At 45.2% G+C, this 27,394-nt stretch overlaps 1 long non-coding RNA gene across 2 annotated transcripts in view; it reads right to left on the reverse strand.

The window, feature by feature from the left end:
* Positions 1-27,394, reverse strand: part of LOC122482820 — a 31,384-nt gene extending 3,990 nt beyond the window's left edge. The window contains exons 1-6 of one of the 2 annotated variants that reach the window (XR_006297224.1): positions 27,213-27,394; positions 26,625-26,680; positions 24,141-24,343; positions 14,754-15,050; positions 12,461-12,566; positions 4,490-4,591 (exon numbers count right to left, since the gene is read on the reverse strand). This is a non-coding gene — a long non-coding RNA (uncharacterized LOC122482820). The remainder of the gene's footprint in view (positions 1-4,489; positions 4,592-12,460; positions 12,567-14,753; positions 15,051-24,140; positions 24,344-26,624; positions 26,681-27,212) is intronic. The other variant, XR_006297225.1, reaches the window with a different exon arrangement.

Below are 27,394 nucleotides of genomic sequence, written 5' to 3' on the forward strand. Positions count from 1 at the left end.
ACGCTCAACGGACTGAGCCACCCAGGCGCCCCCATGTGGTTATGTTTTTAAAAAGAGAATTATCTTTTAGAAACAGACACTAAAACATTTCAGACGAAATACGACGTCCCTGATACGCTTCAAATAATCAGGGTAGGGGAGTCGATGAGAGCATAAATGAAGGAAGAATGGTCATGAATTGATAATTGTTACATCGGGGTGATGAGAAGGGTCATTATACTATTCCCTATACTTTTGTATATATTTAAAATTTTCTACAGTAAGAGCTTTTTAAAAGTTCTTCTTTATAATTACTGACCTGGAGATCTAAAAAAATAAGCGAGAAAAGAAAACTACAAAAGCCGTTATGTAAAGATTATACTAATTACTGTCATGGTCTAGTAGGGGAGATAAGAAAGTAAACATGCAATTATGATACAATGCGATTAAGCTCTATCATAGAAGTATTGCAGGGTAGTATATGTGTAGGCCAGGGTCACTCAACCTAGTCTGGAGTATCGGGGAAAGAGAAAGATGTGGAGAATAGCACTCTGCCCAGAATGGACATGAATTATAGGTCTGTTTGGCTTCGATGATGACCGAGACCCAAGTGTACGTCCACCTGCTGCTACTCCTGGCCTCTGTTTTAATCATTCTCTCTATGTCCTCTGAGACATCTATTTATCTGAAAACACAGTCTCAGTCTGTACGCCCGGCACCTTCTTGCCTTACCAGAAACCTGACTCTTCCTGGAGCCGTGGCCTCCCTGTGGACCTTCCAGGTAGAGGCCATTTGTCTTCTTGCAGCTGGTCCTTGTGGCTGAGGGCAGGCAGGGCATTGACTTTTCCTTCTGGATACCATCCCACCCCATGCCACCTCCTGTTCCTCTTTCTCCTCTTGTGTCCTCAACCTCTCCTCTTCATTGGTCTTTTATTATCCAACTATGTTCAAGTTTCTGCATCCTAGGGGTGCCTGGCTGGCTCAGTTGGCAGAGCACGTAACTCTTGATCTCTGCGTTGTGTGTTCAAGCCCCATGTTGGGTGTGGAGCCCACTTAAAATGAAAAGAAAGTAAGAAAGAAAAAAGGAAGAAAAGAAGGAAGGAAGGAAGGAAGGAAGGAAGGAAGGAAGGAAGGAAGAAAAAAAGGAAGAAAGAAAGGAAGAAAGAAAGAATGTTAGTTTCTGCAACCTGGTCATAGAACCAAAAAAAAAGAAAGAACTATGCCCAACGTGAAGCTTGAACTCACAACCCTGAGATCAAGGGTTGCATGGTCTTCCAACGAAGGTAACCAAGTGCCCCATAATGCCTTTCTTTCTTTTTTCTTTCTTTCTTTCTTTCTTTCTTTCTTTCTTTCTTTCTTTCTTTTTTCTTTCTTTCTTTCTTTCTTTCTTTCTTTCTTTCTTTCTTTCTTTCTTTCTTTCTCTTTCTCTCTCTTTCTTGAGTGCAAGCTGGGGAGTGGCAGAGGAACAGGGAGAGAGAGAGAATCTCAAGCACCAACATGGGGCTCTATCTCACAACCAGGAGATAATGACCTGAGCTGAAATCAAGAGTTGGAAGCTTAACTGATCCAACCACCCAAGCGCTCTCATTTCTGATTCGAGTAATTTGAGTCTCCATTCTTTTCCCTTGGCCACTCTAGCTAAAGATTTGTCAATTATGTTGATGTTTTCAAAGAACCAATTTTTGAGTCCATTGCTTTTCTCTATTGTTTTTCTATTGTCTACTTAATTAGGTTCTGTTCTAATTCTGATCATTTCCTTTCTCTGCTTTGTTTTGGGTTTCATTTGCCCTTCTTTTCCCAGTGTCATGAGGTGAAAGCCTAGCTTATTAGGTTTCTTCTTTCTAAAAGGTGTTTAAAGCTATTAATTCCCCTTGCAACAAATATGCAAGCTCAAATTTGTTTTCATTTTCATTTATCTCTAAGTATTTTCTAATCTCTTTGTGATTTCCTCTTCCTGAAAGTAATGCTGCAATTTCCAAATGCAAAGGACACATTGGTGCACTCAGTGTAGCACTAGACATAGTAATTACTCCCTCTTTGAAATTCTCTCTTCTGGGGCGCCTGGGTGGCGCAGTCGGTTAAGCGTCCGACTTCAGCCAGGTCACGATCTCGCGGTCCGGGAGTTCGAGCCCCGCGTCAGGCTCTGGGCTGATGGCTCGGAGCCTGGAGCCTGTTTCCGATTCTGTGTCTCCCTCTCTCTCTGCCCCTCCCCTGTTCATGCTCTGTCTCTCTCTGTCCCAAAAATAAATAAATGTTGAAAAAAAAAAATTCTCTCTTCCAAAGTTAAGAAAAAAATTTTAACTGCTTTTCCTCTGTTTGTTCTTATTCAGATACTTTCACGGACTCCTCTTCTTCCACTAACCCACTAAATGTTAATGTTCTTTGTTATTCCTCAGCAGGACAAAAATAGACCCAAGAAGCAGAATGGTACTGAAGATGTCCACCTTGCTCCAGTCTATTGTACTTTCTATGGGTTTAGACAAATGTCTAATGACATATATCTATTGTTATAGTATCATACAGTGTAGAGTATTTATTTGCTTTTTTTTATTTTGAGAGAGAGAGAGAGAGAGAGAGCACAAGTGGGGGAGAGAGGCAGAGGGAGAGCGAGAATCTTAAGAAGGTTCTATGCTCAGCAAGGAGCCCAACACGGGGTTTGAGTTCATGACCCTGGGATCATGACCTGAGCCGAAACCAAGAGTCACATGTTCAACTGACTGAGCACCTGGGCGTCCCAGAGAGCAGAGTATTTTTATTGCTCTAAACATCCTCTCTGCTCTGTATATTCATCAATTCCCACACTCTCAACTCCGGCAGCCACTGATCCTTTTATTGTCTCCACAATATTGTCTTTTCCAGAATATCATATAGTTGGGATCATACAGTATGTAGCCTCTTCGGATCGGCTTCCTCCACCCAGTAATATATATTTAAGGTTCCCCCATGTCTTTTCATGGCTTGATAGCTCATTTATTTTTAGCGCTGGCCAGTATTCCAGTATCTGGATGGACCCCAGTTTATTTGCCCAGTCACCTTACTGAAGGACACCTTGCTTCTCAGTTTCAGCAATACAAATAGAGCTGCTAAAAACATCCATGTACAGGTTTTGGTGTAGACATTTTCGATTCTTTTGTGTAGATACCAAGAGGTGCAATCACTGGATTGCATGGTAAAAATGTTTCGTTTTGTAAGAAACAATCAAACTGTCTTCCAAAGTGGCTGTACCATTTTGCATTTCCGCTAGCAATGAAGGAGAGCTCTTGTTGCTCCAAATCCTTGCCAATGTTCGGTTTTATCCGTGTTCCGGATTTTGGCCATTCTAATAGGTATGTATATTCCATTTACTTTTCACAATATCCCTAGATGTTATGTAATTTATGGAATATCAAACAACTTGTAAGAAGTGGAGTCATGATTTAAATCTGGTCACTTAAATTTCCAAACTGAGCTCTTTACTATGCAGTATTACAGTCTCTTCCACAATCTTCCACATTATCTGCATATATAAAAATACCTTGACGTGGAGACAGATGTAGCTCCACATGCAATCCGGCAGCATGTCTGACATGAAAGCTTTCTGGTATTATTATTATTCCCTTTTCATGCATGTAGTAGTTTTCTATTGCTATGTAACAAATTAGCACAAACCTAGCAACTTAAAACAACCTTCATTTATGAGCTCACAGTTCTATACTTTTTAAAGAGAATATTTTATTTATTTTCTATTACTAAACATTTTTTTAATGTTTATTTTTTGAGAGAGAGAGAGAGAGCAAGCTGGGGAGGGGCAGAGAGAGAGGGAGGGAGAGAGAAATCACAAGCAGACTCCATGCTTTCAGTGTAGAGCCCAACGTGGGCTCGAACTCACGAACAGTGAGATCATGACTTGAGCTGAAGTCGGACGCTTAACTGACTGAGCCACCCAGGTGCCCCTAAAAAGAATATTTATTAAGGTAAATTACTGTTTGCTAGAACTTCCCCTGATATGGTCCACAGAACACTCATCTTGAAAGTCTGTGAAATAAGGGTTCTACAATTTGACTTGTTGGAGAAACCTCATATTCATTTCCCCTCTGAAGTACTATATTCATAATGTTGTGTAAAAGTTATAGACTCTGTGAAATCCTGTAGTATAGAAACCTGCTTAACGTTAACTCGTTATTTATCAAATTTATTTGACCACACAACCATTCTGGGAGGAAACATATCTTATCATCTAGGAGAACAATTTCTGGGGAGTTTACTTTAAAAAACACAGATATAGGGGCACGTGGGTGGCTCAGTTGGTTAAGCATCTGACTTTGGCTCAGGTCATGATCTCACAGTTTGTGGGTTCGAGCCCCGTGTTGGGCTCTGTGCTGATAGCTCAGATCCTGGAGCCTGCTTCGGATTCTGTGTCTCCCTCTCTCTCTGCCTCTTCCCCGCTCATCCTCTGTGTCTCCCTCTCAAAAATAAATAAACATTAAAAAAAATTTTTTTTTTAATGCAGATATATATATAGACAACTTACTCATTTTTCCAGCAAACACAGGGTGGCCACTTAGCAGCAGGTGCTGTGCTGGGCACTCATAGGAAGAGTCAGAACCACGGTATCTTCACAACTTCATACTAGCTGTGGAGCCAGAGAATAAACAAATCATCATCAAACATTATTAAAAACTGAGATAAGTATTATCAAGAAGTGTAGGGAACATGTGAGAATATCATTTAGACTGGGAAAGGGTCTTTAGATCGGGAAAGGGCAGGCTTCTTTGACAAAGTGACATTTCAGCTGAAGTCTGAAAGATGAGGGGAAGCCAATCAGGTATTGAGTAGGGAGAAGCATTCTAGACCAGGAGGATGGCGTGTGTAAATGCCTCCCAGGGTCCAGATAATACTGGGTGGGTGGATATTGACAATATTGAGTAATTTGAGGAGAAGGAGGGGTGCCTGGGTGGCTCAGTGGGTTAAGCATCTGACTTTGGCTCAGGTCATGATCTCACGGTTCATGAGTTCAGGCTCTGCATTGGGCTCTCTGCTGTCAGCACAGAGCCCACTTCAATTTAAAAAAAAAATTTTTTTTTAACATTTATTTATTTTTGAGACAGAGAGAGACAGAGCATGAATGGGGGAGGGTCAGAGAGAGGGAGACACAGAATCTGAAACAGGCTCCAGGCTCTGAGCTGTTGGCACAGATCCCGACGCAGGGCTCGAACTCACGGACCACGAGATCATGACCTGAGCCGCTTAACCGACTGAGCCACCCAGGCACCCCATCACAGAGCCCACTTCAGATCCTCCTTCCCCCTCTCTCTGCCCTGCTGGTGAGCGTGCGCTCCCTCTCTCTCTCAGAAGAAATAAACATTTAAAAACAATTTTGGAAGAAAGATCACGAATCTTCAGTTTGGGACATGATTACCTTGAGATGTTGTGACATAAAAAGTAATACACATTTGGTCTCTCCTCCCAGTTCCTGGCACAGAGCTTCTAAAACCCTTGTAGCTTCCTGAGTCATAGGGTGAGAGGAGGTTATTCACAATAACACTTAGAGGACGGGGGCTGATTGCCAGAGGGTTGGAACTTTCAAAGCTCCCCGTACACCCCCGAAAAAAAAAAAGAATTAATCAATCACGCCAATGCAATGAGGCCTCCACAAAAAACCCTGAACAACAGGATTCGGAGAGCTTCTGGGCTGGTGAGTAAGTACAGGGAGATACTGAGAGGCTGGCATGCCCAGAGAGGGCCCCGAACCTCTGCCCCCATACATTCCTCCCCCACACCATGTCCTATGCATCTCGTCCCTTTGGCTGTTCCTGGGTTGTATCCCTCCATACCAAGCCAGTAACAGCGAACAGTGAAATGTCTCTCTGAGTTCCGCAAACCATTCTGGCCGGTCATCAAACCTGAGAAGAGGGTCAGGAGAATCCCTCAGTCAGAAGTACAGGTAGCAGCCTAGAACTTTTGTTTGGTGTCTGAGGAGGGAGCAGTCTTGTGGGGCAGCCCTTAACCTGTGGCATCGGAGGCTCACTCTGGATGGAGAGTGTCAGATCTGAATTGAGTTGTAGGACACTTAGCTGGTGTCCATAGAGAATTAGGAAAGTTCTGGGTGTGGAGAAAACCCCACGCATTTGGTGTCAGAATCCTGAGTGTAGAAATGTTGTTTCCTTTTAATTAAAAAAAAAATTTTTTTTTTAACACTTATTTATTTTTGAAAGAGAGAGAGAGACCGAGGGCGAGCAGGGAAGGGGCAGAGAAAGACAGTGACGCAGAATCCAAAGTGGGCTCCAGGCTCTGAGCTGTCAGCACAGAGCCTGACACAGGGTTGGAACTCACCGACCACGAGATAATGACCTGAGCCGAAGTTGGACGCTCAACTGACTGAGCCCCCCACGTGCCCTTTTTTGTCCTCTTTAGATGCCTGTGAGATATTTAAGGGAGATGTAATAGATAATTGGTTATGAGTTTGGAGCTGGAAAATAGATTTAGACTAAATAAATTATAATTTGCTTATATTTCAGTAGAAATTGACTAAAATTAAAGTAACTGGAAAAAAGAATCATTGGTGGGTATATGAGAAATTCGTCACCAAATTTTGTGCCTATTCTAACTAGGGGAAAGATATCTGAGTGGGCCTTTAATTTAGTCTTATGAAAAGTCTAAAAAAGAACAAAGCTTTAGTCTGGTGATGATCAACGCTCTCAAAGCCCACAGGAGTCCCAGCTGGCCACCATAGTAGCTGTTCCCAAATCCAAAGAGGAAAAGTGTTTGTGTCTGCTTAAAAATGGAGTAATTAATGATGTGGGGAAAAATAGTTTTCTTTTATTTGCTTCTCAACATGACGGTTCTCTGATAAGGGATAGAGTGTTAGGATTGAATATGAAGATTGCTAGGAAAAACACATGTGAGCTGATAATGCCAGTGCTGTACGAAGAATGCTCAGATGTTCAGAAGATAAGCTGCAGGGGCGCCTGGGTGGCTCAGTCGGTTGAGAGTCCGACTTCAGCTCAGGTCACGATCTCGCGGTCCGTGAGTTCAAGCCCCGCATCGGGCTCTGGGCTGATGGCTCGGAGCCTGGAGCCTGCTTCTGATTCTGTGTCTCCCTCTCTCTCTGCCCCTCCCCCGTTCATGCTCTGTCTCTCTCTGTCTCAACAATAAATAAAAACGTAAAAAAAAATAAATAAAAAAAAAAAAGAAGATAAGCTGCAAAGATCACTAAGATAGTATCTTAAAATGTCTAGAGAATTCTCAATATAAAGCTCCTAAAGGGGCGCCTGGGTGGCTCAGTTGGTTGGGCGTCTGACTTTGGCTCAGGTCATGATCTCACAGACCGTGAGTTCAGGCCCTGCGTTGGGCTCTGTGCTGACAGCTCAGAGCCTGGAGCCTGCTTCGGATTCTGTGTCTCCCTTTCTCTCTGCCCCTCCCCTGCTCATGCTCTGTCTCTCTCTGTCTCAAAAACAAATAAAAATATTAAAAAAAAATTTAAAGCTCCTAGAAAATGACTACGTCCACATGGAGTTTCCGATGCCTCAGCAATACTAATAAGAATTAGGGGGCGCTTTGGTGGCTCACTTGGTTAAGTGTACGACTTCAGTTCAGGTCATGATCTTGCAGTTCGTGGGTTCGAGCCCTCCATCAGGCTCTGTGCTGCCAGCTCAGAGCCTGGAGCCTGCTTTGGATTCTGTGTCTCCCTCTCTCTCTCTGCCCCTCCCCTGCACATTCTCTCTCACTCTCTCTCTCTGTCTCTCTCAAAAATAAACATTAAAAATAAAAAAGAATGGGGAAAATAGGGTTATGGCAAGGGGGAGTGCTGGACAAGTTTCCCTGGTAACAAAGCAAAGGTGGGGCCTGCTTTTTGAGGAAGAGGACACGGGAATTTTGTGGGCCAGCAGCACTGAAGGTAAGACGCCACTTCCTGGCCCATAGCCTTGGTCAAGTTGCTTCATGTTCATCCTTAAGATCTTAGCTCAAATTTAAGGGAGCCCACCCTGCTCATCTGCTTCCCCCCCCCCCCCCGCCCCCATATGAGGTCCCTGTCCTAGAATCTCATTGGATATGAGTTTGGAGCTAGAAAATAGCCCTTCTCTGACAGCATGTAACAGCACCGTAATTACACCATTCACTGTGCAGAGATCCTAGTCCACAGCTTAGGTGAGCAAGAAATGTAATTTAATTTATACATTCAATCATGGTGGTAGAAATATACTTTCAGTCAATTTGGGGTCCCAAAGGGTTCTATAGAGATGTAGGATTAAGTTTCTCTTTAAAAAAATTTTTTTAAACGTTTATTTATTTTTGAGAGACAGAGCATGAGTGGGGGAGGAACAGAATCTGAAGAGAGAGACAGAATCCGAAGCAGGCTCCAGGCTCTGAGCTGTCAGCACAGAGCCCGACATGAGGCTCAAACCCACAAACCGTGAGATCATGACCTGAGCCGAAGTCGGATGCCTAACCGAGTGAGCCACCCAGGCCCCCCAGGAGTAAGTTTCTGTAATTGAAGGGAGAAGAGGAGGAAAAGAAGTTATTAGAGGGTGACCATTTTGTCTTACTGTTATCCGTCCATGAAGCTGACTGTTAAGATACCTAGAGTCCTATCTGGTTCTATTTCCTTAAGTACCTAGGTTCTTGGGCAACAGCAGCCAGAGAAACCCTTGGAAAAGCTTTTTGCCCTGCCACACCTCCTCTGGGACAATGAACACAGTTTCACTATTTTATTTCTTTTATTATTATTTCTTTTAATTTTATTCATTTTTGAGAGATGGAGAGAGACAGAGTGACAGCAGGGGAGGGGCAGAGAGAGAGGGAGACACAGAATCCTTAGCAGGCTCCAGGCGCTGAGCCGTCAGCACAGAGCTGACGTGGGGCTCAAACTCATGAACTGTGAGATCATGACCTGAGCCAAAACGAAGAGTCGGACACTTAACTGACTGAGCCACCCAGGTGCCCCCTGGTTAATATTTTTAAAATAGTATTAACACACACACACACACACACACACACACACACACATATATTTACTCCGTCTGGGAATGAGTAGTGAAAGTTATGTGGGAGAAATAATTTTCCAATCTTTACCAGTCTAGTGAGAAGTTTAAGCTTCTTAGAAAGGAAAGGAAAGGAAAGGGGAAAGGAAAGGAAAGGAAAGTTTAAAAAGAGAAGACAAGAAAAGAAAGTTTAAAAGTATCCAAAGGTGGAAGCAACACAGGTGTCCATTACTGAACAGATAAACACAATATGGTCTGTACAGAGAATAAGATTTGTTTAGCCTTAAAAAAAAAAGGCAATTCTGTCACATGCTACAACCTAGAAGAACCTTGACAGGATTATAATAAGTGAAGTAAGCCACTCACAAAAAGACACACTGTATGATGCACTTACACGAGTGCGCTCAAATTCATAGAGACAAAAAGCAGGATGGTGGTTGCCAAGGGCTGGGGAGGAGGGGATGGGGTTAGTAGTTAATGGGTACAGAGTTACAGTTTTGCAAGATGAAAAGAGTTACTTGGAGCTGGAAGTTGCTGACGGTTGCACAGCCATGTGGATGTACCTAATGCCACTGAACTGTATACTTAAAAATGTTTAAATCTGTATTCATTGGATACAGGCAACTTTAATACGAGACACAATATAGTGGCTTAAATAATTTTTATGTTATGTATATTTTATCAGAATAAAAATATTATTCAGGGGCGCCTGGCTGGCTCAATGGGAAGAGCATGCGACCCTTGATCTTGGGGTTGTGAGTTCGAGCCCCACATTGGGTGTAGAGATTACTTAAATGAATAAATAAAAACTTAAAAAAATATTATCCAAACACATGTGTAATTAGTTGTTTAACATCTTTCTCTTCAGCTAGAAGATAAGCTCTGTAAGAGTGGGATCTTGTCCCAGTAGGATCTTATTCACTGCTATGTGCCCATGATTTAGCACAGTGCCTAGCATGTAGCAGTAACTTCACAAATACTTGTCAAAGGCATTAATAGTCCTGGGAGTGGGATTTGGGGGAAAGGTTATGCCTTAGGAAAGCAATACCCCATATAACGAATTACCTAAGAAACATTGGCAGATTACTGCTTAGTTTGCTACCGATAATATTTAGTTGTCATAGTAATTGGGCATTTGTGAACACGTATCTTGATTAAATATAGAAAGAGAGGAAAAATGAGTATCACGTTACATACCTAGAGCCACATTCTTTTTTTTTTTATGCTTATTTATTTATTTTGAGAGAGAGAGAAAGGGGGCGTGGGGGGCAGAGAGAGAGGGAGAGAGGGAATCCCAACCAGGCTTCACATTCAGGGTGGAGTCTGATTCAAGCCTCTATCTCACGACCTGAGCCAAAATCAAGAGTCAGATGCTCAACCAACCAACTGAGCCAAAATCAAGAGTCAGATGCTCAGCCAACCAACTGAGCCACCCAGGCAGCCCATACCTATAGCTACATTCTTAATCACTCTGTCCCTTGCAGAGGAGGGATTCTCCCTTTTGAGCCTTTTAATATGCTGATGAATTTTAGAAATAATACTTATTGTATTTTCGTAGATTAGCACAAGTCGTTTACATTTTAGCCTATTAGATTTGACCTAAAATAAACATGTCAGCCTTTTAGTTACAGAAAATAAAAGAAAGGAAGGATATAACAGGCAAGTGGGGAAAGAGACCTGTAGGGAGGGGAGGGAAAAAAAAGATGGCTCTAGGGAAGCGAGCAATTGCAACTGAAAACAATACTCATTAAAATTAAAAATTCATATATCTTTTGAAAGCCTATACCTGGGAATATCCCACAGAGGCAAAACCACGAGTTCACGGAGACACAAGTACATGGATGCTATTGCAGCATTCCTTGCTGTGACAAAAAGCTGGAAACAAAGCCCGTGACTGAATAATTTATAGTATACAACACCATCGGTTATTATCCAGGCATTAACAAGGCTGAATTAAATCTAAATCAACGGACTTGGAGAGATTTCCATGAAGTGTTGTTGAGTGAGAAGAGAACGGTGCAGAAAAGTGTCTATAATGTACACACATATATTCCACTTTTGCAAGGAAAAAAAAAAGTTAAAAAGCCCTTCAAATCTCTATTTCCAATTTTGTGAGCATGGAGGAAAATATGAGAGCACGCATAGTTGTCGGGTGAGTTGTTGTGGGACTGTCTGGTGTCGGAGGGGAGGAAGAAGAAGACAGGAAGGAGGAAACAGAGTAGAGATGATAAAAGCACATACGATTTGCATTTACATAAAGTTATGTGTGGCGTAGAAAAAAATTAAGTTCAAAATTATGCAGTGAAAGCTAACTAGTCTCCTCCCTGGGTAAGGGTTCTTCACCTCTGAGGCCATCAACTCATGTTAATGGCAGAGGGACAAGACAGCCTTTGGCAATATTGACCCATAAGAGACATGAAGACTCTTGGTCGTGGCTGGCTTTCCCGTCTCTCCTAACTGGAGGAATGGCCTGCTGCCTGGCATGTGGGGAGCCAAATTGCTTATCTATAGTCTTTTAAAGTACCATCTTTTTACGGGGCGCCTGGGTGGCGCAGTCGGTTGGGCGTCCGACTTCAGCCAGGTCGCGATCTTGCGGTCCGTGGGTTCGGGCCCCGCGTCGGGCTCTGGGCTGATGGCTCGGAGCCTGGAGCCTGTTTCCAATTCTGTGTCTCCCTCTCTCTCTGCCCCTCCCCCGTTCATGCTCTGTCTCTCTCTGTCCCAAAAATGAATAAACGTTGAAAAAAAAAAAATAAAGTACCATCTTTTGGGGCGCCTGGGTGGCTCAGTCTGTTAAGTGTCTGACTTCAGCTCAGGTCATGATCTCGCGGTCCATGAGTTCAAGCCCCGCGTCGGGCTCTCTGCTGACAGCTCAGAGCCTGGAGCCTGCTTCGGATTCTGTGTCTCCCTCTCTCTCTGCCCCTCCCCTGCTCATGCCCTGTCTCACTCTGTCTCAAAAATAAATAAAAACATTAAAAAAAAATACAGTACCATCTTTTATTCACTTTGGGATCTAATATAAATTCAGGAAGTGAGAACCACCTCTGTCAAAGTGTTCCACTATATGATCTGTGATATATAACATAAGGTGTATGATAGATGATTATAAGGTATGTAGGTGGTGTGGAAAAACACCATGTTGTTGTGGTGCCTGGGTGGCTCAGTCCGTTGAGCAGACTTTGGCTCGGGTCACGATCTCACAGTTTGTGAGTTTGAGCCCCGCATTGGGCTCACTGCGGTCAGCGGGGGGCCTGCTTTGGATCCTCTGTCCCCCTTTCTCTCTGCCCCTCCCTGCTCATGCGTGTGTGCTCTCTCTCTTTCTCTCTCTCTTTCAAAACTAAATAAACACTTAAAGAAAAAAACAAAAAACATCATATTGTGGTGGTTCAGGTTTTGGTCTCTGGGGTCAAGTGGCCCTGGGTTCAACTCTGCATTTGCTGGTTATAGCTAGCTGCTTTAATAAGAGACACAAAACAGTGACTTAAATAAGAAAATAGTTTAACTTCTCAAGTAATAATCCTGACCGTCAGCCGAGGGCTGGTCTGATGGCTCTTGGTGATGGAGACTCAAGTTCTTGTCATCCCTTTATCCCTGCAAAGGTGAAGACCATTCACCTACTTGCCTTCCAGCCTGTGAGAGAGAGAAAAAGGAAAGGGGAGACTTCACTCGAAGGTGAACTTTTCTTATTAGCTTAGACGCTAGTCACATGGCCACACCTAGCTGCAAGGGAGGCTGGGAAAAATGGTCTGGGGCTGGTATATGAGCAGCTAAAACTGTCATTGCTGAGGAAGACAAGGAGATAAGACACTACCCCCCAACTCTCAGAACTATATCCTGATAAACTGTGATACAAGGGTAGAGCAAACTGGGAAACTATAAAGAGGGGTCCTGATCCGGTCTGAGGGGTCAGAAGATTGACTTTTTCCCGAGGCAGAGGTCTAAGGGATTCACTAGAAGAAGCAAGGAAGAGGGTTCTAGGAGGAGGGAACAACGTGCAAAAAACTCCGAAATAGAGGAATCGCAAAAAAGGTTTAATTTAAGCAAATACGTAAATCAGTTCTCTTCCCAAGGACCCAGGCTGGCTAGTAAAATATATTGTAACATGTGCATCAGCCCTCAGATACACCATTTATTTTTGGGGGGCTTGGAACTATCCCACTGTGGTTCAGCTGGCAGCCCAGAGAAAGCTGATATTGGTTTGGGAAGGTCTAATTTTTTCTTTCAGTGAGACCCAAGTGAAGGAGCTTTGTGTGTGTTGCTTTAGAAGAATTTGACAAAGTTGTGCCCCTTATTTGCGTTATCTATGATTTTAGGTAACGTTACAAAATCGTCCCGTAATTTTCTGTAATATATGGAAATGGAAATGTGGTGGCTTTGAAAATCATTTGCCTTTGCACATCAAAGGAACAAATTGACAGTTGGGTAACGGATCCACCTTGCCACGTGGGAGGTGAGAGCTGCAGTAAGCATTGAGTCACAAGACGCATTTCCATACACAGCACATGAAGACCAGTTTCATTGCTTTATAGTTTCACCTCCTATTAAAGCCCTGTTAAATGCGAGTCAGAGCCAACTTAGGTCCTAGAATTTGAGAGAGCCCATCTTTCTGCACTGCTTACTCCACCTTTTCTTACTGCAACAGGGTGATTGTTTTTAGAATATTAATGTGCTTCTCTCCTTTGCTTTCCCAAGGACATAATTTTCCCCTTAGTTGGTTCTAGGCATGTATCTGATTTGAAGGAGATGAACATCTGCTATGGGTGCAAAGAGAAAGGCTGGGTAATTTCCATTTTTTGGCATTTAAAACCAGGGTTAGGCAGTCAGGCCTGTCTTGAATATGGATTTTGCACGTTAACATCTTTAGCGTACCTAGGAACCAGGCCCTGGTATAGTGTAGAAAAGTGTAGCGTCATGTAGAAAAGAACCCCAAGGAGGGTTGCTAGATAAAATGCAGGTTGCCCTGTTAAATTTCAGGCAAACGATGAAAAGTTTTTAAACATAAGTGTGTTCCAAATACTGTACGGGACATACTGACACTAAAAAATTATTTGTTTGTCTGAAATTCAAATTTAACTGGGCATCTTGTATTTTTTTTTTATTTATTTTTTAAAATTTTCTTTTTTTGAACGTTTATTTATTTTTGGGACAGAGAGAGACAGAGCATGAATGGGGGAGGGGCAGAGAGAGAGGGAGACACAGAATCGGAAACAGGCTCCAGGCTCCGAGCCATCAGCCCAGAGCCTGACGCGGGGCTCGAACTCACGGACCGCGATTTCGTGACCTGGCTGAAGTCGGACGCTTAACCGACTGCGCCACCCAGGCGCCCCGCATCTTGTATTTTTATTTGCTAAGCCTGGCAAGCCTAATTTCCAGGACAGAGGGGCAAATAATACCATAAAGTAGGAAAATAAGATGTGAGGGGAGTCTATAGCATGATAGTCATACTGACTGTACAAACTTTGAAGCCCTTTTCTCTATTTGACCAGAGACCACACCCGCTATGGAATCAGAAAATATCAGACACAGGGCGCCTGGGTGACTCAGTTGGTTAAGCCTCTGACTTCAGCTCAGGTCATGATCTCACAGTTTGTGGGTTCAAGCACTGCACTGGGCTCTCTGCTGTCAGAGAGCAGAGGCCCGCTTCGGATCCTCTGTCCCCCTCTGTCTCTGCCCCTCCCCTGCTTGTGCTCTCTCTGTGTCTCTCCAAAATAAATAAATAAACTTTAAAAAAAAGAAACGAGGCTATCACAGATACTTGCTTTCCTAGCTTCCCCTGAATATAAGTGAGGCATGTGCCAGTCAGATATATACATGTACCTTGACATTGATTAGGAAGCTGGGACTTGGAAGAAGCAGGTGTTCTGGTGTTGGGTGATGACAGGGACCTTGGCTGCATACGGTGTCCAGTGTTGTCAGTGGAGGAACCTGTGGGGTCCAGTGTCCATAGCAACAGCAGTGTTTCTAAAGCCTTGTTGTGAGCGTTGTTCCCCACTGCAGAGCCTCGGCGCCTGGTTCTGGCTCTCCCAGGGATCCTGCCGGCTCTCCAGTGCCTTCTGATGAGTCCCTTTGCCCCTTCACTCTGCCAGAGTTGGTTCTGTGCCTTGCACCTAAAAACTATGAGCGATAAATGAAAGAAAAGTCTTCTCGGGCATGAGAAATTATGGAGAGGAGAACAAGAGGAGCGGGAGATAGGAGAGGAGGGTTGGCGGGAATGGGTTTGGACAGGAGATGGAATGTAGGTAAGTTGCCGGGGCCGGAGGCCTTCGAGGGTGCTCCTGTGCCAGTCTGCGCTGGTGGAGCTGTCCTGGTGGTTCACAGCCCATTCTGATTGCCTGATCCGGTTAGTAAACACCAGTGTCCATTTGGATTGTGTGGTGCTTACGCTTTACTGGTTTTTAAAATGTTTTGGTTTGGGGGCACCTGCATGGCTCAGTCGGTTAAGCATCCGACTTTGACTCAGGTCATATCTCACCGTTCCTGGTAAAGCCTGCTTGGGGATTCTGTCTCTCTCTCTCTCTCTCTCTCTCTCTCTCGCCCCCTCCCCCATTTGTGCTTTGTGTGTGTCTCTCTCTCAAAAATAAATAAACATTAAATTTTTAAAAAATATTTTGGGGTTTTCTTATTGTGGTAAAAAAAAACCCCACATAACATAAAATTTAGCATCTTAGCCTTTTTAAAAAAAATTTTTTTTAACGTTTATTTATTATTGAGAGACAGAGGGCAAACAGGGGAGGAGCAGAGAGAGGGAGACACAGAATCAGAAGCAGGCTCCAGGCTCTGAGCTGTCAGCACAGAGCCCGACGCGGGGCTCGAACTCGCGGACCACGAGATCATGACCTGAGCCGAAGTTGGACACTTAACCGACTGAGCCACCCAGGTGCCCCTAGCATCTTAACCTTTTTAAGTGTAGTTCCATAGTATTAAGTACTCACATCGTTGTACAGCAGATCTCCAGAATTTACTAGTCTTGCAAATCTGAAACTGTATCTATTAAAGAAAACTCCCCTTTTCCTTCTTCCTCCAGCCCCTTTCTCTTTCTGTGAATCTGACTGCTCTAGAGAGCTCGTGTAAGTAGAAACCTAGAGTATTTGTCCTTTTGCATTTGTCTTACTTAGCACGATACCCTAAATGTTTATTCATTTTGCAGCACCTGACAGGATCTTCTTCCTTTTAAAGGCTGAATTACATGCCATTGTATGTACATACCACATTTTCCTTATTCATTCATCCATCCATGGACACTTGGGTCCCTTCCACATCTTGGCTGTAGTGAAAAACGCTATGAACATGAGGGTGCAGATATCTCTTCAAGGGCTTTGAAATATTTTGAGTTGCGGGGCGCCTGTGTGGCTCAGTCAGTTGAGCGTCTGACTCTTGGTTTTGGCTCAGGTCATGATCTCGTGGTTCGTGGGATTGAGCCCCGCATCCGGCTCTGTGTTGACATCTCTCCTTGGGATTCTCTCTCTTCCTCTCTCTCTGCCCCTCCCCTGCTCATGCTCTCTCTCTCTCTCTCAAAATAAGTAAATAAACATTTAAGAAATGTAAATATTTTAAATTGTTCCTGGGTGCAACTATTCATCTTGCTTAAGGAGAGGGGATCTCTGAGGGTTAATGGCCAGAGATGTCCTTGATTCCAGTGTGGCACAGGTGAAATGTAGAGTTTAGCTGAGGAGCTCAAGATGTGGTGAGGAGGTTGTTCTACAGCGAAGACCTGTGCAGGGAAGAGCACCCAAGCCAGACTTGATTGGAAATCCCAGACCTCTGAGTGTGGGGGGCCCAGAGTCGAGAGTGCTGCTGGCTGGCTGGGTCCGGCTAAGTTAGACCAGAGTAACCATGGACTTTCAGCCTCAAATGTCAGCATGGCAGGCAGCACCCAAGGAGAAAGAGGTGCTATCATAGCTTCTTAAGACTCCAACTCTTGGGGGCGCCAGGGTGGCTCAGTCAGTTGAGCGTCCGACTTCAGCTCAGGTCATGATCTTGCAGTTTGTGGGCTCGAGCCCCGCGTCGGGCTCTGTGCTGACAGCTCAGAGCCTGGAGCCTGCTTCGGATTCTGTGTCTCCTTCTCTCTCTGCCCCTCCCTCACTTGTGTTCTATCTCTCTCTGTCTCTCAAAAATAAATCAATGTATCAAAAAATTAAAAAAAAAAAAGACCCCAACTCTTTTTGGACATCATGGGGTTGTAAAAACCATAGCCCTCAGCGCTCTGTTGGATAGAGAAGCAGAGGGCAAGGTGAGCTACTGAGAGACACATGTTACCTACATGGATGGTGAAATTATTGTATTAGCTACTTAGTTACTTCTGTTCTTGGCAAAGGTGTGGGTAGGGCAGAGAAGGAAGGCTATATCAGTGAGAGATTAAATTCAAAATTGCTTTTCCTTCTGCATACCCGAGAAATTTGTGTTGGCTTTTTTGTGACCCTGCTGTATTTCCTTGCTTTGCAACCAATGTTGTGTTCTCCAGCCACACAGGACTACACGCTACCCCTCCACTCGGGCCCCAGAGGAGGAGCCCCTGGAGTTCGGAGCAAGTTGCTCAGCTGTTGCTGTGCGCGTCCTGGAGAAAATCAATGGTTTCCAAGGCGCCACAGCTGCGAACTCTATGTGCTTCTCCTGTTCATTCTGTTCTCTCGCCGTGGAACTCTCCCTTCCCCACTTGAAAAAACTCATTAGCCCCTTAAGAGCCATACCAAATGCCACGCCTGGGAAATTTATTTCTGGTCTATGCCCCATCCTGTGTTCTCTCTCTCTCTCTCTAGGAAGAAGCAATCACACCATTTCCCCCCTGCCTTTTGCGTTTGATGTCTGGATGTCTGTCTGCCTCACCAGGCCAGGCACTGAGGGCAGCAAGCACATGGTTTTGTTGTTATGCCCCAGCTCCTGACATGGAACCTGACGGAGCTGGGCCCTAACAAGTGTTAGCCGAACACTGGAATGAGCTCCCTCCTTTGTCTTTCCCTGTTTGACCACCCCGATCTCACATGTAAATGGCCTTTAATTAGATTTATCTTTGATCTAAATACCGGGGTTTATTCTTACCCACTTATGATAGCATTTAGTGAAACAACTTGCACATAATAGGCGCTCGTGTGGTGGTTGATTTGACTGGATGTCTTGGTTTCATGCCTCTGTTCACAGAATGTCAGAATTTGAAGAGACCCTAGAAATCATTGAGTACAACCCGTCACCTGGTATGTGAATTGGGGATGTCTCTGTGCCACTGGGTTAGGTCATACACATGGGTATCTGTACTAATGCATCCCTGTGGCGCTAGTCTGCTGCATGGTCAACTCTTTTTGTTCAGTTATTGACAGCATTTGGCAGGTGCTTTCTCATGTTGATGGTGGTGATAAACAAACTGAGAAAGCAGTTCTAGAAAGAAGGGGTGAAATGCCTGGGGCCATTACTACATTTGGAGTTCAGCATTGTAGCCACAGAGCTAGAAAGGCAGAGGTTAGGGGCGCAGAGAGACAACCGATGAGATTGGAGAGAGGAAGGGTCATGAAGGGCCTCCCTTGTTAGGCATAAGGAATTCGTTTTCATTACGTTGTCATTGAGGATCCTTGAGGAACTTTGAGCAATGGATTGATATTAGAAAGACCTTGCTGATATCATTATACTTGAGGCATAAGGTAGGGAGGTGACTTTAATATGGCGGCGAAGGATGAGGACCCGGCCCAAGGCAATGGTGGAGGGGATGAGACGAGGAACAGAAAGAAGAGCTATTTAAGATATACATGTAAGAGGTCCTGGTGAGATGGGTGAGAGGCGAGGACTGGAGGACGACTTCCGGTTTGGGGATGGCCTCCTGGGTGGATGGCAGTGGGCCATCGACCATGAGGAGCCTGAGGATCCTCTAGGTCACAATGATCCATCTTCATTTTCATTAACTGCTCTGAGACTCAGAAAAAGTTATGGCTAAATATACAGACATGACATGGACAGTCCCCAGAGAGAGGTGACAGAGGTTAAAGACCTCCAGATGTAAGGAATATAACAAGGGATGAACAGGATCAGCACCTTAACAAGGTGCTTTATTCTAGAAGTTTGACGGGCCACTGGGAGAGCAGTTTCAGTAGAGCGTTGAGTCAGGAAGCCTAGACGAGGTAGAAACTTTCCAGGAGCTTGGCTGTATAAGGAGAGGATGACAAGCAGAGAGAGACACATTTTCTTTCTTTGTTAATAAGATAAGAGAGCCTTGGACTGACCCACCCACTGAGAGGCAAGCGCCAGATGAGAGGAAGGATTGGGGGTCAGGAAAAGGGGAATAATCAGGGGAGCAAGGAACTTGAGGCGGGGCGGGTGGACGATTAGAGGAAGGCTGATCCTTTCCTCGGAAACATTGAGGAAGGCTGTCGGGACAGGTGCTGAGGAAGATGTGGGTAGTGTGGCGAGTGCAGGGGTTGAACAGGAGACATCTGAGGTCTGTGCCCATGGACTCTATTCCCAGTGAGCCAGGGCTTGGCACAGTCACTGGAGAGAGGGCAGCTACCACATAATGGTGGAGAGGGCAGACTCCGGAGGCACGGCTGGAGTTCACGTTCTCTTCCTGCCGTTCACTAGCTTATGACCCTGAGAAGCAAACGCCCAAACACCATGTGCCTCAGTTTCCTCATCTGCCTAACGGATAGGACAAGAATCCGCAATGGATTGCTGTGAGAATCAAATGAGTTACAATATGCGAAGGGCTTAGAACAGGTGTACAACAGGCGGCAGGTGTAACAGCTGTTGTTACTGCTGCCATTGTCACCATCGCTATCTGCTGAGCCAAAAGGTCTCTGGTGCACGGTTGGAGGTTGTAAAGATGTGGACCGGCCGTTGAGTAAAATAGGGGCTGAAGAATGTGAAAGTTTAAAAGTTTGCTGAGTGATACTGGGGGATGCAGCTAAGACCAGGAGACAAAACTGTTAGCCTGTGTGACCTTGTCCCCAAACAACCTAAAGGGACAGGCTTTGTTTTCTCTTCCTAGAGAGGACACTTGAGGTTCCGAGAATTCCAGTGACTTGCCTAGGGTCACACACCGGTAAGCTGGCAGGAACAAGTGATTTGACTCCGGCTCTGTCTTTTAACCACGATGGGGTACCAAACACACCACGAAGCAGCTCACAAACCAAACTGTCACCAGGCTCTAGAAGCTGTGGTTGCCAGGCAGCGATGGGGTTATCCGTGGTGCAGGGCAAGAACAAAAGACATAGGACAGACAGAAGGATCTGGCTTTGTGGAGCACTTCTGTGACAATGGCTAGTGGAAGTTTCCTCCAAGTGACAAAAGGCTAGTTCACATCTCACTGGAGACACAATGCTTGTTTGTTTGTTTATTTATTTACTTATGGGGGAGAGCAAGTGGGGAAGGGGCAGAGAGAGAGGGGGACAGAGGATCGGTCGGAAGGGGGGTCCGTGCTGACAGCAGACAGCCCAATGCAGGGCTCAAACTCACGAACTGTGAGGTCATGACCTGAGCCGAGGTCAGACACTTAACCGACTGGGCCACCCAGGTGCCCAATGTTCATTTATTTTTGAGAGAGAGAAAGCGAGCAAGGGACAGAGAGGATAGGAAGTGCACTCAGCGCTGAAAGCAGAGAGCCTGATGTGGGGCTCAAACCCACGAACCTTGAGATCACGACCTGAGCTGAACTCTGGTGCTTAACTGACTGAGCCACCCAGCCTTCCCACAAAGCCAAATTCTGATGCATTCTGGTAAAGAAGGCTTTTGATAAAAAGACCCTTTATTCAAGGACTTGGCTTAGCATTAAAGCTGATGGAACAGACAGAGTATATTATCTGGGACACATATATGGTGGGATCCAGCAGAGTGCCCAGCACACCATGGTGATTAGCATGTGTTTGCTGAATGAATGTCTGATTAAGTGATGGCTCTGGAGGTGTGGTAAGAGGGCGGAGAAGACATTTGGAGGATCCTTTAGAAATTAGTCTAACAGAGGCTTTTTCTCGAACATTTTAAAGTATTGGCACTACCCAGAAATTGCTTAAAATTTCTGTAAAATTCTCACCTAAACAATTGAAATCACTCGACCATATTAACTATCCTTCTAACAGCCAAGCCCCACCAGCTTCTAGGCGGTAATGGCCCAGCTGGTTTAAATGGGTCTCCATGGTTACAGGCATGCTCTGGTTTCCATGGTTACATATCCCAGTCCCTTGCAAGAGTTAGATATATGTGAAATTTCAAAGGATTTTTTGTTTTTCCCTCTCTCGCCAGCCTACACAGAAATCTAGGGTCCGAAGGTCTGAGATGAAAGTTTCAGTGACCTCTTGGGAAGGAAAGGGGGAAATGGTAATAATATTTGCGACAGTTGCAATCTATCATTGAATGAGGAAGAAAGGATTCAATGGGGACCTACTGTGGCGGTAGATAGATATCCCTATATTATGAGCCTGAGCATTTTGCTTAATTAGTGGAGGAGGAAAACTGGGGTAAGGGAACAATACGCTCTTGTCTGGATCTGGCTCCCTGGGGGCAGAGGGGACGTTGGCCAGAGGTGGAGGGGGAATTCTTCCACATTAGAGTCCCTTTAGAGTGACCAATTCATCTCTCTGCCATGACAGCGCTGTAGCCTTCTTGTGTTGATTTCCCCCATGCTCCTCATTTCGAATCATCTCTCTTGGACCATTTTGGCTCAACCAGGCAGGCATCTGTTACAAGGCACCAGTCCAGGTCAAGACACTGTCATCGGAGCTGGCTTTTCTTGACAGAGGGAGCCCAGGTGGAATTCTAGTGCCTCCTTGTGGCATCTCTAACATTTCTAGCTCTACCTTATCCTGTAGGAACCGCTCCCCCCCCGCCACCCCCCAATGTTTTCCTGTTAGTATCTAGGAAGGAAAAATTGTCTTTTTCCATGGATTCACGTACCCATCCTTCTCTCCTTCCTTCTCACCAAGTTACAGGGTATCCATTACGTTTTGGCTAGGCCCTAGAAATAGTACTAAGAAAGAAGAGGATATTGCCTTCACAGAGTTCGCCATGCGGTGTGGGGAAGGGGCAAAACAGCTGAATAGCTCCCGGTAATAAAAAAAGCAAATGGGACCATGACAGAGGGAGGGACCCACCAGCTGGGGAAGCCGGGGAAGCTGTGAAACCGGAGCGCCTTTTTGAGCTGGATGTTCAAAGAACCGGTCCCTCAAAGATGAAGGATGAAATAAAGACAATATTCCATTAAGCAGGGGATTCTGTCTTCAAAATAAACTGGAGTACAAAATGTAGTAACACCCACCTTTATCTGGGCTCATATGCTTGCTACTCTGTGGTCAGAAGCAGGTACAAAGACAGTGCTGGTGGGAAAACCTGAGAAGGGGTCAGTAGTAGAGTCAATCCAGCACAGCACCATTGGCTGAGTTGGTAGGCACCTCTTGCAAGGACCAGGTTGTTCCCTGGGCAGAAGGTGGGGTGTGTGAGTGAGCAGAGATGCACAAAAAGAGGCTGGGAGGGAGGCACAGACATACCCCCATCTGCAGCAGAGGCTTCGTGAGCTAGTCCGAAGACAGGGCACTTGAGTCTGAAGGCTAGGGAGTCACTGAAAGACTTTAAGTAGGGGAGAAACATAATCCAATTTATGAATTACAAAGGTTGTTCTAATGCTGTTGTGTTCATAACTAAGTTCAAGAATGACTCCTGGGGTCTGGATCGGGAGACTTCATTGATGGTGGTGCCTGTTCACAGAAAGAGGGAATCTAGGGGTCCCTGGGTGGCTCAGTCAGTTAAGTGTCCAACTCTTCATTTCCACTCAGGTCATGATCTCACAGTTTGTGAATTCGAGCCCCGCATCAGACTCTATGCTGACAGTGAGGAGCCTGCTTGGGGTTTTCTCTCTCTCCCTTTCTTCTGCTCTCTCTTTCAAAAAAAAAAAAAAAAAAAAAAAGAGGGAATGGAAGCATGGAAGAGGGAATCGGAGCATGGAAGCTACACCTACTGGTCTCTTGTGTATTCTCCCAGAGATATTCTTTGCTTCTACAAGCATATTTCAATTTAAAGCCAATAATGAATTCTATTTGGTCATGTAGGGCCTAGGAGCATCACATGGATATGTCCAGCAAGCAGGGGATTTTGAATTAAAGAAAGCAGTCTGCCTGGAGATTTAGCTTTGAGGGTCATGGGTATGGAGACAAAAAGCAAAATCATAGGAGAATAAGCAGAATGGGAAGAGAGGACACCTATGAGGAACAACCGTATTTAAGGGGGAAGTAGACAAAAAGACACCTGTGAAGGCCTGTAGTGGACATATGGGACTGACTGTTCAACATTGGTCCCTTCTTCTACAACTGCCCCCCCCCCCCATGTTTATTGAAGAAGCTGCCATGTTATTTTGAATTGACATCCTCAAACCAATCCAGCCTAGTGAGCACCTAACACAGATTAGAACAGAAGTGTCTCCTCCATTCCAGCTACAGCTCACTGATCCAAGGGTGGGCTGCTGACCCAAGCCAAGCCTGAGTCCTCCCTAGAAATTATTATTTTTTAGGAGATAAAACATTTTTCAATTTCAGGGGCTCCTGGGTGGCTCAGTCAGTTGAGCAACCGACTTCCGCTCAGGTCATAATCTCGCGGTTCGTGAGTTCGAGACTCGCGTCCGGCTCGCTGCTGTCAGTGCGGAGCTCACTTGGGATCCCCGTCCCCCTCTCTCTCTGCCCCTCCCCTGCTCATGCTCTCTTTGTGTCAAAAATAAGTAAACATTAAAAAAAAATTTTCTTTTAATTTCAATACCCAGCTCTAGCATTCATATACCCTGGCCTGGGGACAGGGTGGGGAGTACTCAGTTTTCCCTGTCCCCAAGGAGAGGGTAGATAGCTGAGTCACCCTTCACCCCCCCAAGTAAAGACCATCAGAAGGCCCAGATCCTGAGCTTTCAATATCAGGATCCAAATATGAGGGCTCGCTCTCCCTCGAAGCTCAAACAACCTTCAACCAGGAAGGCAAGCCTTCTGCTCCTTTGTCTCCTGTCCACCCTTAAGACACAAAGACCTTCTGTTTGGCTAAGCAGGCAGGTCTGTTGGTGAACCCCAGGAGAATACAATCATCTTTCCAAACGTAGCAAGCGTACTAGGTCTCCGACGCCCCATCTTGGAGCACACTTGAGGTCAGTTTCTGGAGGTGTTGATGCACGGGGGGCACTGAGGTTTTGCACGGCTCAAAGCCTTTCAAGAGGTGGACCTGGGAAGCTTATATGGAGGAGATGCTACCTGAGATGCTCACCTGCCAGCAGGCAATTTCTGTAGCACGGTCCCGCAGACCATCTCCCTTCGTGTGACATCTGTGGGTCACGGGAGAGGAGGCGGTTGACGTGAGTCACAGCCGCGGCCTAGAGCATGGCACCAGCCGTGATGAACTGCTCCAGTAGCCAGGGCCTGGAGTGGAGATGGGGGAGAGCCAGCTTGTCCTCCCTGGCAATTTGCGTGCTGAAACGAAAGAAGGAGGCAGTGTTCTTGGTGTGGCTAAAGCTGTGAGATGTCCAATTCAACACTGTTAATGGCCACGCTCTTTTCCACATGGAGAAGATCAGCCTGTGGGGCCTGAGGCTGATGACCCAGAAACTCATAGGGGAGCAGACTTAGAAAAGAAAGAGTCCGCAGGGCTGGAGACGCTGATTGCAGGCACCCTCACCCTTCCTGAGCTCTGTGTTTACTTCTGAATGATGGGGAGTTTCTCCCACAAACGCCTCTTAATTTGAATTGGGCTTCTGACCTTTGCTGCATCCTAATACTATAGAGTGACTTAGATGAAGCATAACCAGTAGGAGACAAAGCTAGGGAATAGGGTCACAGAAGTAAAAGGATATGGGTTTCTGGGGCACCTGGGTGGCTCAGTCGGTTAAGCGTCTATGGCTCAGGTCATGATCTCACAGTTTGTGGGTTTGAGCCCCGCATCTGGCTCTGTGCTGACAGCTCAGAGCCTGGAGCCTGCTTCGGGTTCTGTGTCTCCCTCTCTCTCTGCTTCTTCCCTGCTCATGCTCTGTCATGCTCTCAAAAATAAATAAACATTAAAAAAAATTAAAAAAAATTTTAATGTTCATTTATTTATTTAGAGAGCAAGCAGAGGAGGGGCAGAGAGTGAGGGAGAGAGAGAATCTCAAGCACTGACGGTGCAGAGCCCTATTTGGGGATCAATCTCAGGAACCATGAGATCATGACCTGAGCGGAAATCAAGACTCAGACGCTTAACCGACTGTGTCTCTCTGTTGTATGTAATTTTTATGAATATTCACAAGTTGTCAAAAAGGCCACACCACTTTACATCCTTCTAGCAATGTGGAGAACACATTTCCTACCACTCTTGCCAACAGGGTATTTTAATATTTTTTACTTTTGCGAATCTATTAATTGAAAAGCGACTTCTTACCGTAGTTTTAATTTGCATTTCTTTTTTATGAGCAAGGTTGAGTTTCTCTTCATATATTTAAGCTTAAATTATTTTATTTCTATGAATTGTGTTCGTATTTGTTGCCCATTTATCTGTTGGCTTGTTGATTTTTTGTTGTTGTTGAATTACTTTTTTTTGAGAGAGAGGGTGCAAGTGAGCAAGGGGCAGAGAGAGAGAGATGGAGAGAGAGAGAATCCCATGAGGGGCAGAGAGGGAGAGAGAGAAGTGGGGCTCGAACTCACGAACCATGAGATCATGACCGAGCTGAAGTCCAGTGCTTAACTGACTGAGCCACCCAGGTGCCCCATTGTTGAGTTTCTTATCGACTTCTGTCCGTTATTCAAATGTTAAGGAAATTATGCTTTTGTCTATGATGTGAGTTGCAAATATTCATATGTCTTTTGACTGCTTTCTATACAGAATTTTTTTTTAATATTGTTCAATTTATCAACGCTTTATTTTAAGGCTTCTGGGTGTTAACTTATTTTTTGGCAATCCAATTCTGAGATTATAAAAGTAAATTCTCTCACATTTTCTTCCAGTACTTTTATGGTTTCATTTTTTTTGACATTATAAAATATGTGATCTGTCTGGAATTTGTTTTGATCTACAGTGAGAGACAGAGATCTAACCCAATTCTCCCCCTACATGTCTACCCAGGAGTCTCAACATCACTTACTGAGTAATCTATTTTCCTTCTCACTGACTTGAAATGCCTTCTTTGTATTTGTGTCTGTTTCAGAACTTTCTATGACAGATGAGCTTTAACCCCATTCCCAACCCATTGTCCAACCAAGAAAGCTTCATTGTTACTGTTTTATTTTTAAAAATGGGAGAGCCTTGAGAATGTTTGTCTGTGGAGGGGAAGAGCAGGTGGCAAAGGAAAGTACAGAGGAGGCACCAACGGGGCCATGAAGGGCAAAGAGGTTAGGACCATTATGACAGATCCAAACAGCTCATTGGTATGCCCACCTCCGACAGGGGAGTGTGTGCTCTGGATTCTCAAAGGGTTTTTGCATAGTGTGAGGTCTCCTCCCTTTTAGCTTCGCGTAGCCCTCCCTCCCAGTTTGTCAACCTCTTCTTGGCCACCCCGTCGGGAATCTGTGTCTGTTGACCAAGTGTTCTCTCATGGACCTTCCTTGCACTTCTCGGAGGCTCAGAGCGCAGCCTGGACCAATGTTACTGCCCATCTCGCTTTCTGCTCCTCTCTGTTTAGGTACCTCTCACTTGCCCCTCGGTGTTCGTTCCAAACCTCCCAGGCTCTGGCCCCTTCCTCCCAGCCAACGGCCTGTCTCATCTGGGTAGACGGCAGGTGCTCACCCGGAGTCCACGGTAGGGATTCAAGAGGCTGGTTCACAGAAGTTCTGTGTCAAAATCTGTGAGAAGTGAAATATCCACAGTGTTCATCAGATTCCCAACACCCCGAAAGGTCAGAAAACTGCTCCCTCAGCAAATCGAGTATGCTAGGTATAATCTCCTTGAGCTTTTTAACTTTTACCTAAAAACTTAGATATATATATATATATCCATAACCACCCTCATTTCCTTTTCTCTGCTTTGGAGGACATGGGATTCCTCTTCCTGTTTCTTCAAAGCCAGTCCCATACATCACCCTTTCACTCCAGCCTTTCTGCCGGATTATTTTCTCTGAGTTACTTACTCTTCCTTCCCCTCCCCTCCACACCTCCTGCCTTTCACACTGGCTTCTCTAGCTCCTAGGCCCACAGGACAGCAGCAACACCACACTCCAGCACCCTGGTGCCCCCTCCCTTGCTCTCAGCAGGTCGGGGGCCTCTCCTCTGTGGTCTCGCAGTATCCCGTGCATTTCTGTCCTGTGCCCCCCGCCCTGCACTATTACAGCTGTGCTGTCTCTCCTGTGAGACTGTGAAATTGAGGACCACATCTTACTTTATATCTCTAGACCAATGTCTCACACACCATGGGAAGCTCGATCAATATTTGTAGTCAGGAGTTAATCGATTCAGTTCTTCTCTAGACCCTCTTCTCTCCTGTCTTTTCTTGAGGCCTAGAAATTAGAACAAGAAACCGTTTTCTGGGTAGGCACACGGCGGGTTTGTCCAAATGTAGCA

This window comes from Prionailurus bengalensis, chromosome A1 (assembly GCF_016509475.1).
Source record: "Prionailurus bengalensis isolate Pbe53 chromosome A1, Fcat_Pben_1.1_paternal_pri, whole genome shotgun sequence".
NCBI lineage: Eukaryota > Metazoa > Chordata > Mammalia > Carnivora > Felidae > Prionailurus > Prionailurus bengalensis.